Genomic DNA, 18112 nt, shown 5'->3' on the forward strand with positions numbered 1-18112 from the left:
AAGCAATCCTCCTCCCTCAGACTCCTGAGTAGCTGGGACTACAGGCATGTGCCACCATGCCCAGCTAATTTTTGTAATTTTTGTAGAGGTGGAGTCCATGTTGCTCAGGCTGGTCTCAAACTCCTGGGCTTAAGGGATCCAACCACCTTGGCCTCCCAAAGTGGTGGGATTACGGATATGAACCACCACACCCAGCCATTCTTAGCACTTTGGGAGGCTGAGGCAGGAGGATCCCCCGAGGCCAGGAGTTCAAGATCAGCTTGGGCAACATAGTGAGAACCCCCATCTCTACAAAAAATTTAAAAATTAGCTGGGCATGTAGCTCATGTCTGTAGTCCCAGCTATTTAGGAGGCTGAGGCTGGAGAATTGATTGAGTCCAAGAGTTTGAGGCTGCAGTGAGCTATGATGTCACCACTGCACTCCAGCCTGTGTAGTAGAGTGAGATCCTGTCTCAAAAAAAAAATTTTTTTTTTAAAGACATACAGGTCCAATAGTGATTGATTATCCTTATCATTGAGCACATGCAGAAATTCCTAAAATAGTCCAAGTCTATCCCCATGGACTTGGACTTGATGGGACTTCACATGTAACAAGAATTTATTGAGGTCACGCTGTCAGCCACTTGGAAATTTGGATGTAAGTGCAGTATTCACTCACTCATATTTCTCATAGAGTTTTAGAGTTGGAAGGGGTTTAAGAGATAATATAATCAAACCCACACATTAGATTCTATTATTATTTAAAGTGGCTTGACTTCTAAATCTCATTCTATGAAATTCCCTCTGACCCAACTTATTCTTCTTTTTCTTTTCTTTTTATTTTTCCTGCCTCAGGTTTATTTGAGGACCCCAGCCCCATGCAGATGGCAGCCCGGGGGGTATCGCACCAGTCCTTCTGTCCTCACATTGGCCGACAGAGGTGTCTACTCTGAAGCCTTTGTAGGGGCCTGGGCACCTTTGGGAGCCTGAGCTGGAACTGAAGCTGGAGCTGCAGCCTGGGCCTTGGTTTGATCCTTGGCCTTTGGCCAGCATAGCCTGAGCCCCTTGGCAATGAGGGCACGAGCCCGCTTCCCAAGCTTGGGGTGGGCAATGTAGGCAATGTGATCGAGCTTGAAGCTGACATCCTTTGGGATCTTGGGCTTAACCTCCTTGGGCTTTACGAGGGCCTTGATAGCCTCAGCACGTGCACTGATGGCCTTGTCACTGTTGGCCTGCCTCTTCTTTAGGCCCTTCTTGTTTTGCTTCTTGGCAAAGCACATGTTCCTCAGGAACTTGGGGTCCATCCCCTTAAGAGATTCATATCTTTGTTATCGGGGTTTCTTGATACCATTTCTGTGCCTTTTTCGGGACTGGTTGTGTGTGCTGTGGTTCTTGGACTTGGCCATGTCTGCACCTTAAGCTGTGGTTCCCAAAGCACCTAGAACTGGAAATATTCTTCTTTTTCTCTACCACTGAACATTTCATGGTGTCTCTAAGTCATTCATCTATGCTCTTCTCTCCAATTATCAGCACTCTTTTCATTTCACTCATATTTCCTCCTGGCCTAGATCTCATGTTCAGCCATTTTGAAATGTGCTCATAAATGCCAAGGATTTCTTCCCTTCACTGGTTTTCTACTGTCCGTGTTTTCCCAGCCCCAGCTGGCTCCTATTGCCCTGTTTCTCCCCTCCCACACGGCAGGGTATTGTTGGAGAAAGTCCCAAGGTCACGCTGGTTTGACCCAGTATAGATTCACAATTCCAAACCTCACCTGGCCTTCACCTGGGCCTTTTTTATTTTTAGACAGAGTTTCCGTCTTGTTGCCCAGGCTGGAGTGCAATGGTGTGATCTTAGCTCACTGCAACTGGCTCACTGCAACCTCCGCCTCCCAGGTTCAAGTGATTCTCCTGCCTCAGCCTCCCGAGTACCTGGTATTACAGGTGCCCACCACCATGCCTGGCTAATTTTTTGTATTTTTGGTAGAGAAGGGGGTTTCACCATGCTGGCCAGGCTGGTTTCGAACTTCTGACCTCAGGTGATATACCCGCCTCGGCCTCCCAAAATGCTGGGATTACAGGCATGAGCCACCGCGCCTGGCCTGGGCTCCTTTTGACGATGGCTTTCTATACAGTGTTGCCTAAGACTTCTCCACTCCCTCAAGCCCAAAATCCACCCCTGCCACGCTTATTATAAGACCTCATTTTCTACTTATAGGGAAGATGGAGGTCATTCAAGACCCCACCCCCACCCCTGCCATCACCTTTATCTTAGAATTAGTCCATATCTTTACCTTCTTTCTCTAGGAACATCTCTTCCCCTGCAGAAAGCACATGCCTCATCTCATCCCCTCCACGGATGACTCCTATTATCCCTCATGTCCTTACCCTCTTTCTTTCTCCTTACTTCTTACCCTCTTCCCACAAACATGCTCAATTCTGCATTAACCTAAAAATAGAAAATCTTTTCCCGGCTGGGCACAGTGGCTCACACATGTAATCCTAGCACTTTGGGAGGCTGAGGCAGGTGAATTGCTTGAGTACAGGAGTTCCAGACCAGCCAAGGCAACATGGTGAAATCCCATCTCTATAAGAAATACGTAAATTAGCTGGGCGTGGTGGTGGGCACCTGTAGTCCTGCTACTCAGGAGTCTGAGGTGGGAGGATCACCTGAGCCCGGGAGGTTGAGGCTGCAGTGAGCTGTGATTGTGCCACTGCACTCCAGCCTGGGTGACAGAGTGAGACCCTGTCTCATAAAAAAATAAAATAAAATAAAAATACAGAAAATGTTTTCTGTATCTGCTTCTCCCTCAATGTGCTACCCCTTCTCTTTTTCCTGATACAACCAGAGTTTAGGGAAGAGTAATCTGTACTTAAAGCTCTCCCCCAACCTCCACTTCCAACTTATTTCCTCAACCACTAACCATTTGCTTCTATCCTCATGGTGTTATTCATTTATGTATTCGCTCACTCAACAGATAGTTGTCAAGAACCCTCTGTATCACAGTAATTGTCAAAACTTCCTTCTCAGAGAGTTTACCAGTTACCTCCTGATCCCATAGTTCTCAAACTTTGCCGTGCATTGGAATCACTTGGTATTTTTTTAAAATACTGATGCCTGAGTCCCACCCTGAGATATTCTGAATTAATTGGCCTGGGTGTGACCTGGGCTTCAGGATTTTTTTTTTTTTTTCGACAGAGTCCAGCTCTTTTGCCCAGGCTGGAGTGCAGTGGCGTGATCTTGGCTCACTATAACCTCTGCCTCATGAGTTCAAGTGATTCTCCTGCCTCAGCCTCCCTAGTAGCTGGGATTACAGGTGCATGCCACCATGCCTGGCTAATTTTTGTATTTTTAGTAGAGATAGTTTTTCACCATGTTGGCCAGGCTGGTCTCGATCTCCTGACCTCAGGTGATCTGCCTGCCTCAACCTCCCAAAATGCTGGGATTACAGGCGTGAGCCACCAGGCCCAGCCTGTCCTAATCTCCTAATGCAGGGTTTTTCAACCTCAGCACAATTGCTGTTTGGGGCCAGGATTATTCTTCGTTGTTGGGGGTTTTCCTATGCATTGCAGAGTGTTTAGCAGCACCTGTGTCCTCTAATTTCTAGATGATAGAAGCACACACATTTCCCTTCACAGTCATCACAAGCCAAAAATGTCTCCAGACATGGCCAGATGTTCCCTGGAAGTGGCAAAATAGGCCCTGGTTGAGAAGCACTGCCCTCGTGTCTTGAGTTCTCCTCCTCCTTGATCTGTAACATTGTGAAACCCCTCTTTCAGAAGTCTCTCGTTATTAAAAAAAATTTTTTATAGAGATGAGGTCTTGCTATATTGCCCAGGCTGGTCTTGAACCTCAGCCTCCCAAAGTGCTGGGAGTACAGGCTTGAGCCACTGTGCCTGGACTTTTTTAAAAAATATGGAACATTTCAGGCCGGGCGCAGTGGCTCACGCCTGTAATCCCAGCACTTTGGGAGGCCAAGGCGGGCAGATCACGAGGTCAGGAGATCGAGACCATCCTGGCTAACACGGTGAAACCCCGTCTCTACTAAAAAAAATACAAAAAATTAGCTGGGCGTGGTGGTGGGTGCCTGTAGTCCCAGCTACTTAGGAGGCTGAGGCAGGAAAATGGCGTGAACCCGGGAGGCGGAGCTTGCAGTGAGCAGAGATAGCGCCACTGCACTCCAGCCTGGGCAAAAGAGCAAGATTCTGTTTCAAAAAAAAAAAAAAAAAAAGAAAAAATATGGAACATTTCACGAATTTGCACATCATCCTTGCACAGGGGACATGCTAATCTTCCTGTATGGTTCCAATTTTAGTAAATGTGCTGCTGAAGCAAGCGCTCTCCTTTCCTTTGGCTTTCACAGCACTGTTCTCTGTGACTCAGTATGGAAGGACATAGTGATATTCAAAAGATGTTTGTAGAATGGATCTAGAAGTGCTCATGTGTATTTGGCTTACCTCTGATTGGCCACTTATCTGTAAGGGAGACTGGAAATGTAATCTTTATTGTGGGTTTAGCATGAGTTTAGCTAAAGACCAGGGTTCTAGTCCTACAGTACTTCCAGGTCATACTTTTAACTTGTTTTCTCCTTCCCACTGCCTGGAAGTACAGTTACAGTAGTGTTAAGCCATCTTGGACAATGTGAGCAAAGGCATGACCCTGGGCTTGGTGGGGCAAAAAGATAGGAGGAACCTGAGTCTCTGACGTCCCAGAGCCACCACACCAACCCTAGACTGCTTACTCTTGAATTATGTGAAAAAGAGAAAAAAGGCCAGGCGCGGTGGCTCATGCCTGTAATCCCAGCATGTTGGGAGCCCGAGGCAGGTGGATCACGAGGTCAGGAGTTCAAGACCAGCCTGGCCAAGATGGTGAAACCCCATCTCTACTAAAAATACAAAAATTAGCCAGGCGTGGTGGCGGGCACCTGTAATCCCAGCTACTTGGGAGGCTGAGGCAGAGAATTGCTTGAACCCGGGAGGCAGAGGTTGCAGTGAGCCGAGATCGCGCCACTGCACTCCAGCCTGGGCGACAGAGTGAGACTTCATCTCAAAAAAGAGAGAGAGAGAGAGAGAGAGAAAATACCCTCTGTCTGGTTTAAGCTTACCATTAATTGGGTATCATGACTGCATTAACTGAACCTACATCCTAGTAAGTAGACCCAATCAGGTTAAACTTTCACTTTCAGCAGCTCTCAGATCTATATGTCCACTGAAACACTCCCAAGATCCAATCCCACATTTCAGCTACCTTCTGGACTCTCCAGCTGAATGTCCAACTAGAATCTTAAAACCTAGGATGTACATTTAAAACCAAAGTTGGCCGGGCGCGGTGGCTCATGCCTGTAATCCCAGCACTTTGGAAGGCTGAGGTGGGTGGATCACCTGAGATCAAGACCAACCTGGCCAACATGGTGAAACCCCGTCTTTACTAAAAATACAAAAATTAGCCAGGCGTGGTGGTGGGTCCCTGTAATCCCAGCTACTCGGGAGGCTGAGGCAGGAGAATCGCTTGAATCTGGGAGGAGGAGGTTGCAGTGAACCGAGATGGCGTCACTGCACTCCAGCCTGCGCGACAGAGCGAGACTCTGTCTCAAAAAAATAAATAAATAAATAAAAAAGGGCAACCCATTTTCCAAGTCACCTAGGCTCCAAATCTGTGATGCCTCCCCTCTTATGACCTCTACATCCAATAAATAGCCCCCCAACAACCTTAGTCCCCTGCACTCTCTGCATGCCCCATATACTTCAACCAAATCAGACCACTTGCTTATCCCCATTCCTGAATATACCATTCTGCTTCTAGAACTATTGCAGATTCTGTACTTAACTCTACTGAAAGTCCATACCCAGTAGGCCCTTCTCTTTAAAGCCATGTCTGAGTCATCCCTCAAAGCCTTGTATGAGGTAGGTATGCAAATGTTTTTCAGATTGAAGAAATAAAGTGGTTTGCCCCAAGCCACGTGGCTAGTTACAAATGTTCTGCCATATGATGGAGTCTGCACATTCAGATGATAGACACTATATTTCCTCCTTTCTTTATTGGGCTTACAATGTCATAAGGATATGGACTTCTTAGGAAAAGGTAGTGATTTGAGGAATTCTAAACTACAATTTAAATAACTGTCTTGCTATTTTGAGCCTTTGGCATACCATACACTATAATTTTGTCCCTGTGTCTGTGTAACACAAGATAACCGATATAAGCATTTTATATATGTTCATGGGTTAGATGTGAATCTTTATCCAAACATGCTGTAGCCTGCCTGATTCCTAATGGGCCAGGAAAGCATTTAGAATACTAAGATATATTTCCAATTGTGCTTGCTCAGATCAAATTGAGAATCATTGTGGGATCCCTGGGTGAATTTGAAACAAATCAGAGGGTACCACAGCCAATATTTTAGCCAGGTAGCTGGCTCTTACAATGAAATGTCTTAGCCAACATTGTTTGTGTGCTCATGATTTTTTTAAAAAGATGTGTGGAGCCATAGGAGAAAGAAAGCGAAGCAGTATTTATTAAGTACCTACTTAGGCAAGTGACTAGATACTTTGACCATTATTACCGTGACCCTAGAAAGTAGACAGGAACTACAAGAAGATACAGGGAGGTGGGGAGACAGGCAGCAAGGCCATTTGGCCAGACCTCAAATGATGGGGCCTCAATTTTGGTTGCTTTTCAGAGGCAAATTTGAGCAGGGCTGGTTTAAGCCTTGAACTATATCCTTCAGTTCTTTCTAAGAGCCATATTGCCCTCAGTTGCCAAGGCCTGATCTAGTCTTTCACAGTACCTGTAAATGCCAGCTGGGTTTGTGATCAAGAAACTGTTACCTTGGCCACTTAGGAGACAGCGCTCAGTTATTATAATTTCTGCTTATGATAACTTTCTTCCTCCGGAACACAGAGAAATATGCTCTTTGGGTGTCATTCAGCTATTTCTATAAATATAAAAGAAAAACTGATTAATTACACATACTCTTGTATATTATAAATTGCCTATATAATGATATCTATTTTAATGTATTGGTTTATTATAGCTTGAAATTCCTGATTTATTTCTTAAATTCTTTATAATTTTCTACATTTCCCCTTTATTAGCTTTAAACATAATTTACATAAAACAGAACAATTTCACATTCAATTATGTTCTTATATACTTACGCTAGTATTTTTGGGTTTTGTTTCAGTTCTGTAATAATATTATTCAGATAAGTTTGATTTGTTTTTGTTTTTTTTTTTTTGCTTTTTTTGTTGTTTTGTTTTTTGTTGCTGTTGTTGTTGTTGCAGTTGTTGTTGTTTTTTGAGATGGAGTCTTGCTCTGTCGCCCAGGCTGGAGTGCAGTGGCACGATCTCACCTCACTGCAAGCTCTGCCTCCCGGGTCCACACCATTCTCTTGCCTCAGCCTCCCGAGTAGCTGGGACTACAGGCGCCTGCCACCACGTCCTGCTAATTTTTTGTATTTTTAGTAGAGACAGGGTTTCACTCTGTTAGCCAGGATGGTCTCGATCTCCTGACCTCATGATCTGCCCGCCTTGGCCTCTTAAAGAGCTGGGATTGCAGGCGTGAGCCACCTTGCCCGGCCTAAGTTTTGTTTTGTTTTTTGAGACAGGGACCCACTCTGTCACCCAGGCTGGAGTGCAGCGGCACGATCACAGCTCACTGCAGCCCTGGACTCCTGGGCTCAAGCAATCCTCCCACCTCGGTCTCCCAAAGCACAGGGATCACAAGCAAAAAGCACCACACTCAGCCCCAGGATTTTTGAAACTGGAATTGAGGGAAGAAACCAGGCCTTCTTTGATAGTGAAGCTAGATCCATGAGACATGAGAGATACCAAAAGCCATGATCCCCTCTCTGGGGAAAAAGCTGTACTGAAAGAATAAAGCCAACATGTGGGGAGGGGGACAAACAAAACCAGGAGAAAATATCCTGGAGACATTTTAGTCCTTATTCCAGTTATCCCTTATTCTAGATGCCCTAGGATCCTACCACTACATTCTCCTTTTTGCCCAAGCTGAGTCAAGCCATCTTTATATAACTAGTAACTGGCAGAGCAAAGAGGCCTGGATGGGTAAGTCTGACTCCTGAGCCCATGCTGTTTTCGCTGCAGGAGACCAAGTTTCATCTAACCACTCAGATCTTATCCCTGACAACATGGGAATGAACAGCGCAAAGGTACCAAACCCAGCCCTTCAACTTCACGTGACTCATACCCACTTCAGCCTCAATCTTCCACAGCATGTGGGAAGCTGCTGTTCTTACTGGTGTTGTGCATTTCAAGATGACACGTGCACCTAGGGGCATGGATTCAGAAGGAAATACTACACTCCCAGCTGTGTGTCTACACTGAACTTAGATGGGGTATGGTGAAAAATCATCCCCACAAAGCCACACCCAGGCAAGTTTGTACATACTTGGAAGAGTGAGAGAATGTGGAAAATCTGAATTAAGGCAGAGGTAACAGGCCTCTACATGGTTATATGCTTTGCTGCTCCCAATATACTTTCCCACGTTATCTTGTTTTGAATCTTATGGCAATCCTGGAGGGACAAAGAGCAGGTATAGTATCAACTACATTTTACAGAAAAGAAAACTATGAAAAAAACAGTTGCCACAGTGCCAGGGGCAGAGCAGATGCTCAGTCAACTCTTTTCTCCATTCCATGCGGTTTGGATGCTCAGTGACCATACGATGCATGAACAAATGTGGCTCAGTGGCATGAAGCGACTCATCCAATGTGACACAGATAATAAGGGGGCAGAGGAGGCACTTAAACTTGGATTATCTCGCCCTGGGCCACACTACACAAAGCTACATCCCAAACTGTGAGCATTTCTACCCACTTCTTGAATTCATGCACTGCAAGTTCAGAGACCTTAATTCCCCACTGCATGAAAGAGGCATTTTTCATGCCTGCCAGCCCTGCAGAAAATTCTTCAAATAAATGCTTGCTGGCCCTAGAAATTATTAGATCTTCTAGCATTGAAAGATATTGATTCTCAAGCAAGCTGTATCAGAAACCAATGGCTCGAGCACAAAAACGCTCAAGAAAAAAAAAAGAATACCACAGGAGCTAGCAAATAATTTATGAACCAGACATGCGGCCCAGTCTCCTTTTGCTGCTCCCAGTGGCATTTGAAGCTAATTTGAGGAGGCAGCAGGACATTCCATTGCCTGAAACCCATGGAGGGGAAAACCCTGCCCTTCTATTAGTAGGCAATCCGAGCAGTAGAAAAACATGATTTCTCCTGATGAGCACATGAAGATGATTCAGGCCTGTCATTGCTTTATTCCCTTCCCACCAGAAGAATATCAGTTCCGATATCACATGCAGAAATTAGATCAAAATGTAAATGGGGGCAGAGGCAGTGCTGTCACTTGGGGAATCTCCCTCAGCTGAAGTTGCAGAAGCTCTTCCTGCACCCACGGGGAGACATCTGTCATTGACTTTCCTGGCACCTGACAGATGCTCCTGTTCCCTGGGCAGGCAGAATCAGCTGGGTGTGAATATCTAACTCAAATCTGTCTTGGACCATCTGAGTTCCTGGCTAGATTCCAATCAGACCCAATCCTGAGGAAATAAATAGAATAATCCTCATGGGGAGATAATTTCCTCCTTTGGACAGATTCTTCCAGGTCAATCAAGACCAGCCTGGGATCCCTGTCAGCTTTGGGAAAACTGAGAACTCAAATGTATCCCAGGTCACAGGGTGGCTGGAGGTATTTTGTCATACAAGCAAGCAAGCAAGCAAGCAAATGAGAAAAGCAACTGAGCACCCACTATGTGCTAGGAGCTGTGGAAGATTCAACAGTGGCAAAAAGCCTTCTTCTTCTTCTTTTTTTTTTTTTTTTTTTGAGACAGGGGTCTTGCTCCGTTGCCTAGGCTGGAGTGCAGTGGCACAATCATGGCTCACTGCAACCTCCCAGAAAAGTATTTTATTTTTTTTGAGACAGTCTTACATTGCCACCCAAGTTGGAGTGCAGTGGTGGTTGGAGTGCACTGCAACCTTTGCCTCCTGGGCTCAAGCAATCCTCCCACCTCAGCCTCTGGAGTACCTGAGACTACAGACTACAGGTGTGCGCCACCACACCTGACTAATTTTTTTTTTTTTTTAATAGAGACAGGGTCTCACTATTTTGCCCAGGCTGGTCTCGAACTCCTGGACTCAAGTGATCCACCTGCCTTGGCCTCCCAAAGTGTTGGGATTACAGGTGTGCACCACTGTGCCTGGCTGGGAAAAGCCTTCTTTTTATAATCTATAGAGGAGGTAAATCACATAATGGCAATTAATTCATTTAATAGACATTCTTAGAACATCCACCAAGAACAAGTACCAGGAAAGATGAGAACATGCTGGAAAGGATTTTTTTAATCTTTTGTAGAGACAAAGTCTCACTATGTTGCCCAGGCTAGTCTCAAACTTCTGGGCTTAAGCAATCCTCCAGCCTTGGCCAACTCAAGTGCTGGCATTACAGGCTTGAGCCACCATGCCCGGCCAGGAAAGGATTTTCAAGCAGGGCTTCTTAGGACAGCTAAACTTTGGTTGATCATTAAAACCTCAAGTGAAGAGACTGGATTTTAAATCATGTCAGTCCCCCTACGTTGGTAAGCAGTCTCCAGATAATTTATTGATACTTGCCAAAATCATCAAGAGACGAACTTAGAAATCAGAAGGCCAAGTTGACCATTTATAATGAGGGCAAAGCTTTCCAGTGCTAGCAGGACTCCAGCCTAAAATTACACAGGCTCGGCCGGGCGCGGTGACTCACGCCTGTAATCCCAGCACTTTGGGAGGCTGAGGCGGGCAGATTACGAGTTCAGGAGATCAAGACCATCCTGGCTAACACGGTGAAACCCCATCTCTACTAAAAATACAAAAAATTAGCCGGGTATTTTGGTGGGTGCCTGTAGTCCCAGCTACGCGGGAGGCTGAGGCAGGAGAATGGCGTGAACCCGGGAGGCAGAGCTTATAGTGAGCCGAGATCACACCACTGCACAGAGCGAGACTCCGTCTAAAAAAAAAAAAATTACACAGGCTCTAGGACCACGTGTCCGTGTCATAGGGCACTATTTTAAAAGGAAAGACTTTTGTAGAACACTAGGAAAGGAGCCATTTGTAACCCTCTTGTAAAAGACTAGGACAAATGAAAATTAATTGCAAGCCCTTAAGGGTAACCGAAACCCTTACAATACAATAATACACCTTGGTGCATAAAATCATAATGGCATTCCAAAGAGGCCTGAGCACAGATATCAGCACAGCTTCTCCTGCACACTGGGACATCCAACGGGGGCAATTGTTCCCATGTTTTCTCACCAGTCACTCATTAACATCCACTTGTCTGGCCAAATCACTCAGGAGATGCCTGACTCCTACTAACTCAGAAAAACCTGGAACATGTGGCAAGCTCTGCAGGCAAAAGATGTTTATTGGGCCGGGCATGGTGGCTACGCCTGTAATCCCTGCACTTTAGGAGGCCGAGGTGGGCGGATCACTTGAGGTCAGGAGTTGGAGACCAGCCTGGCTAATATGGTGAAACCTCTGTCTCCACTAAAAATACAAAAATTAGCTGGGCACGGTGGCACATGCCTGTAGTCCCAGCTACTCAGGAGGCGGAGGCAAGAGAATCGCTTGAACCCGGGAAGCAGAGATTGCAGTGAGCTGAGATGGTGCCACTGCACTCCAGCCGGGGTGTCACAGCAAGACTCCATCAAAAAAAAGAAGAAGAAGGAGAAGGAGAAGAAGAAGAAGTTGTTTATTGATTGCAGGGAAGTAATCTGTTTGGTGAGTGAAAGGGGCAGTACTCAGTCCTTATTCTGATTTCCAGTTCAAATCTGAGAAGATTACAGGGCTAGAAAAAATGTATCTGTCTTCAGAAATTCTGGAAAAATTGCAAGAAGGCAACATTTTGAAAAAGCTTTTTGAGCCAAGAACAAACTTGAGTCCACATGCCTTTTTCTAGCCTTTTCTCTCTCTCTCTCTTTTTTTTTTTTTTTTTTGAGATGGAGTTTTGCTGTTGTTGCCCAGGCTGGAGTACAGTGGTGGGATCTCAGCTGACTGCAATCTCCACCTCCCGGGTTCAAGCAATTCTTCTGCCTCAGCCTCCAGAGTAGCTGGGATTATAGGTGCCGCCACCATGCCTGGCTAATTTTTTGTATTTTTAGTAGAGACGGGGTTTCATCATGTTGACCAGGCTGGTCTCGAACTCCAGACCTCAGGTGATCCACCCACCTCGGCCTCCCAAAGTGTTGGGATTGCAGGTGTAAGCGACGGCACCCCGCCCCAGCACCTGGCGCTTTCTCAAGTAATCCCCTGCTGAGGCTGGCTGCTTCCTTTACTGCTAAAAGGATTTGCCTGACCTAACTTCTTTGAGCCTCAATTGTGTTACCTGCACAGTAAGATAATAGGTAGTGCTTACCTCACACGCTGCCTGAGGATTAGATGTGTTAACGCTGGTGAAGTGATTGGACAGAACTTAGCACATAACACTCAGCCAGTGTTAGAGATGACACCGCCATCACCATCATTATTTCTGGTATTTCCAACTGTCCTTGTCTCCCTCACAGCCAGTTCTTCGCCAATCCTTTTCTTTCTCAGTCACTATTTATTAGTCATTTGGAAGTATTTTCCATGGCTCCTGTTTTTGTCCTCTGCGCATATTTTTCCATATATTAATCATATGTTATTTCCAAATATTACTTTAATAGCAAGAGCCTAACAAGGTCATTTTCACAACCCCCTTATCTTGTGTTAGTGATCAGCGAACTGAATGTCACACAGGCTAGAGGTAATTATGACTTTATTTACAAAACAGCTGACATTGAAGAGCTGTATTTGAAAGACCAAAGTAACCAACCATCTTGGGTTGCCTAGGACTGACTGGGTTCCCGGGACACAGGATCTTTAGTGCCCAAATCAGGGAAGTCTTGTGCAAACTGGGATAAGTTGGTCACCATATGCAGAAGAGCATAATGTAGGCTCTGGAAACTGGATTCAAGTTCTTTTTTTTTTTTTGGAACGTGGAGGCTGAAGGAGGCAGAGCTGTGGAGGAGCCCAGTGTCTGAGCTCTGCCCCTACCCCACTTAGTCCTGCCTTCCTGGATTCAAATTCTGACTCTGCTGTTTCCTAACTGTGTAACCTCGGACAAATTACTTAACTTCTCTGAGCCTCAGTTTTCTCATCTGTAAAATGGAGATAATACAAGTACCTACACAGGATTGTTGTGAGAATTAAATGAGTTAATAAATGTAAACACAGCTCAAGATATTGTCTGGGACATAGTATCTACATGACATATGTCACCCACTATTACTGATTCAAAGTTGTGTAATATCAAAGCACAATCTGAATGTACAATAAAATCCCTGTTATTAGCTGGGTGAAGTGGCCCACACCAATAATCCCAGCTACTCTGGAGGCTGAGGTGGGAGGATTGCTTCAGGCCAAGAGTTCAAGCCTGCAGTGAGTTGTGATCATGCTACTGCACTCCAGCTTGGGTTACAGAGTGAGACCCTGTCTCTCTCTCTCTCTCTCTCTCTTTTTTTTTTTGGAGACAGAATTTCACTTTTGTTGCCCAGGCTGGAGTGCAATGGTGTGGTCTCTGCTCATTGCAAATTCCGCCTCCTAGGTTCAAGCGATTCTCCTGTCTCAGCCTCCTGAGTAGTTGGGATTACGGGCGTCCGCCACCATGCCCAGCTAATTTTTGTATTTTTAGTAGAGACAGGGTTTCACCATGTTGGTTAGGCTGGCCTCAAACTCCTGACCTCAGGTGATCCACCTACCTCGTCCTCCCAAAGTGTTGGGATTACAGGTGTGAGCCACTGCAACTGGATGAAATCCTGTCTCTTAAAAAAAATAAAATAAAATCTCTGTTGACCAGACACATTCTAACGTGTATCTTTTTTTTTTTTTTTTTTTTTTTGAGGTGGAGTCTTGCTCTGATGCCCAGGCTGGAGTGCAGTGGCACAATCTCTGCTCACTGCAAGCTCTGCCTCTTGGGTTCATGCCATTCTCCTGCCTCAGCCTCCCGAGTAGCTGGAACTACAGGCACCTGCCAGCACGCCTGGCTAATTTTTTTGTATTTTTAACCAAAAATATATATACTTTTTATTTCAGTACTCCCCTTTTAACTGGAAGTACAAAAGCAGAACAAGCCAATAGTTTGTTCTACCCAAATGTAAAGTCCAGGCTTAGTCTTAGGTGTTGCTATGGTTTTAGCCCAAATCACTTACATACATTTGCTGTCGTGTATATCATTGCTGATGCTGAACATAATCACTCCGAAGCAAACCCCTTGATACTGAATCAAAAAGTATCCATCCCATCATCTTTACTACACTCTTCTAGCATCATGGGCCAGGACAATGTAGAAAGATTTACAATAGGCTGGGCATGGTGGCTTATGCCTGTAATCCCAGCACTTTAGGAGGCCAAGGCAGGCAGATCACCTGAGGTCAGAAGTTCGAGACCAGCCTAACCAACATGGAGAAACCCCATCTCTACTAAAAATACAAAAAAATTAGCTGGATGTGGTGGCGCATGTCTGTAATCTCAGCTACTTGGGAGGGTGAGGCAGGAGAATCGCTTGAACCCAGGAGGCAGAGGTTGTGGTGAGCCGAGATCGTGCTATTGCACTCCAGCCTGGGCAACAAGAGTGAAACTCCATCTCAAAAAAAAGAAAAAAAAAAAAATTTACAGTAGGCCAGGCCAGGTGGCTCACATCCATAATCCCACCACTTTGGTCACTTGAGGCCAGGAGCTTGAGAACAACAATTTGGGCGACAAAGTTAAACCTCATCTTTACGTTTATTGTGGCACTTTTCACAATAGCAAAGACTTGGAACCAAGCCAAATGTCCAACAATGATAGACTGGATTAAGAAAATTTGGCACATATACACCATGGAATACTATACAGCCATAAAAAAATGATGAGTTCATGTCCTTTGTAAGGACATGGATGAAGCTGGAAACCATCATTCTCAGCAAACTATCGCAAGGACAGAAAACCAAACACCACATGTTCTCACTCATAGGTGGGAATTGAACAATGAGAACACATGGACACAGGAAGGGGAACATCACACACTGGGGCCTGTTGTGGGGTGGGGGGAGTGGGGAGGGATAGCATTAGGAGATACACCTAATGTTAAATGATGAGTTAATGGGTGCAGTGCACCAACATGGCACATGTATACATATATAACTAACCTGCACATTGTGCACATGTACCCTAAATCTTAAAGTATAATAAAAAAAAACCTGATCTTTAAAAAAAAAAAAAATCTAATTAGCCAGATATGTAGTCCCAGCTACTCAGGAGGCTGAGCTGAGAGGATCACTTGAGCTTGGGAGGTTGAAGCTGCATGCAGTAAGCCCTGATTGCACCACTGCACTCCAGCCTGGGTGACAGCAAGATGCTGTCTCAAAAAAATAAAAAATAAAAATAAATAAAAATTTACAAGAAGCATTCTAAAAAAAGAGGGTTTTTTGTTTGTTTGTTTGTTTGTTTGTTTTAATGGAGTTTTGCTCTTTTTGCCCAGGCTGGAGTGCAATGGCGTCCTCTCGGCTCACTGCAACCTCTGCCTCCCGAGTTCAAGAGATTCTTCTGCCTCAGCCTCCCAACTAGCTGCGATTTACAGGTGCCTGCCACCACACCCAGCTTATTTTTGTATTTTTAGTAGAGATGGGGTTTCGTCATGTTGGCCAGGCTGGTCTCGAACTCCTGACCTCAGGTGATCCACCTGCCTCAGTGTCCCAAAGTGTTGGGTATTATGGGCGTGAGCCACCGGGCCTGGTCTAAAAAAAGAGATTTTTGTTAGCCCTCCTTTAACCAGAAAAATCCATTATCTGGAACTTCGCCCATTCCCAAACATATATAAGCTTTTTAAAAAAAAATTTTAGCCAAAGAAACCCTAAATCCATGCTGTAGTATAGAAAATGATTCTGGATTGGTCCGGGCGCGGTGGCTCACGCTTGTAATCCCAGCACTTCGGGAGGCCGAGGCGGGCGGATCACGAGGTCAGGAGATCGAGACCACGGTGAAACCCCGTCTCTACTAAAAATACAAAGAAATTAGCTGGGCGTGGTGGCGGGCACCTGTAGTCCCAGCTACTCGGAGAGGCTGAGGCAGGAGAATGGCGTGAACCCGGGAGGCAGAGCTTGCAGCGAGCCGAGATTGTGCCACTGCACTCCAGCCTGGGCGACAGAGCGAGACTCCATCTCAAAAAAAAAAAAAAAAAAAAAGATTCTGGATTAATGGGAATAGCTCTACCACAACCCCAATCTATCTGTGCATCAGCATTTTCTTCCTTTTTTCTAAAGAGGATATTCTTTTTAATCTGGACACATCTGTCTGTGACAAACATGGTCCCTGAACAGGACCATGCATTCAACAAACACTGAGAATATTTTATGTTTCAGGCACTCTTCTTGCAGGCACTGATGATAAGCACTGGAAAACAAGACAGAAATATCTCTGCTCTCATAGAGCTTCCAATCTGGCCACAAATCAATAAGTAAACAGGATGGTGTTTGATAGTATGGGGCGGAAAGCTGTGATACCTTTCCTCACCTTCTATCATAAGGGCCATGGCTGACACTCAAAACAAAAGACAGATTAACAAGAGAAAAGGATAACAAATGAATTTAATCAAAGTTTTACATGATACGGTTGCCTTCAGAAATAATGACCCATAGACCCATGGAAAACTATTTTGACACTTAGATTCTATGAAGAATGGATAGCCATGTAGAAGTGGTTGCACAAAAGGATAAGATCTAGCCAGGAGTAGTAGCTCAAGTCTGTAATTCCAGTATTTTGGGAGGCTGAGGCAGGGGGATTGCTTAAGCCCAGGAATTCAAGACCAGCCTGGGCCACATAGTGAGACTCTTGTCTCTCCAAAAAAAAAAAAAAAAATTAATTAGCTAGGCATGGTGGTGTGTGCCTGTAGTCCCAACTACTCAGGGGGCTTAGGTGGGAGGATTGGGTAAGTCCGGGAAGTTGAGGCTGTAGCGAGCCATGATCGTGTCACTGCACTCTAACCTGGGCAATAAAGTGAGACACTTTCTCAAAATAGAAAGAAAGAAAGAAAAGAGTATGATCTAATGGCAATAGACTGAGGGAGAAAACCCAGCAAGATCCATCCATTCAGATTCTTCCTGGCCTCTCTGTGTAGCATTTTTTCCCCCTTCCCTCCCCAGTTTGTATGAGGCAGGACCCCTCTGGAATGAGGGTTTTCCAGGGAGAAGGAAGAGAGTGACCTTTCTAAGTTTTATGTCTTACTTTGGGAGAGAGGGGTTCTGGCTTCTTTTTTTTTTTTTGAGACGGAGTCTCGCTCTGTCGCCCAGGCTGGAGTGCAGTGGCGCAATCTCGGCTCACTGCAAGCTCCGCCTCCTGGGTTCACGCCATTCTCCCGCCTCAGCCTCTCCGAGTAGCTGGGACTACAGGCGCCCGCCACCACGCCCGGCTAATTTTTTTGTATTTTTAGTAAAGACGGGGTTTCACCGTGGTCTCGATCTCCTGACCTCGTGATCCGCCCGCCTCGGCCTCCCAAAGTGCTGGGATTACAAGCATGAGCCACCGCGCCTGGCCGGTTCTGGCTTCTATGTGCTGCCTTCGGGCAGAGAAATTCTCCACTTCAGGGAAGAAAAAGGGGTGGAAGACAGGAGGGCAGGAGAAAGTCGGACAGACTTTGCCCCTGAGGCCTTCCAGTCTCCTTTAATTCAAAGCACTCAGCATGCCAAAGTGCCATATTTTGGGGGTATCACTTTCTGAGCCCTGACAATAGCAATAATGGTTATGGCCATTCATTCATTCATTCATTCATCCAACATTCATTCAAATAAGCTGTAGTGAGCATCAACAATGGGTCAGGCACTGTGCTAGATATTGGAGACACATCAATGAGCAAAGCCTGACAGAGATCCCTGCTCACTGGACCTTATGTTCCAGCTCCTAGAGATGACAGTTGTTGTGGAGTTGGAGGTGGGAATCCTATTTTAGAAGCAGTGGGCAGGGGATGCTTCTTTGAGAAAGGAACTTTAGCTGAAGGGGGAGCCTCTCCAAGAGCCTGGTAAGGAGAACAGCAGGTACAAAGGCCCTGAGGCAGGAAGGCAGCTTCCAGGAATAGAAAGGAGGC

General features: G+C 45.5%; 1 non-coding gene and 1 pseudogene across 1 annotated transcript; both read right to left on the reverse strand.

Moving 5' to 3' along the window:
* Positions 1–923: 923 nt before the first annotated feature.
* LOC100591886 lies at positions 924–1385 on the reverse strand (annotated as a pseudogene).
* Positions 1386–4209: 2824 nt separating this feature from the next.
* LOC115831689 lies at positions 4210–4315 on the reverse strand. The gene has a single exon (XR_004027196.1). It is a non-coding gene; the product is annotated as a U6 spliceosomal RNA (small nuclear RNA).
* Positions 4316–18112: the final 13797 nt, after the last annotated feature.

The sequence above is a fragment of the Nomascus leucogenys genome, chromosome 19 (assembly GCF_006542625.1).
Source record: "Nomascus leucogenys isolate Asia chromosome 19, Asia_NLE_v1, whole genome shotgun sequence".
Taxonomy (NCBI): domain Eukaryota; kingdom Metazoa; phylum Chordata; class Mammalia; order Primates; family Hylobatidae; genus Nomascus; species Nomascus leucogenys.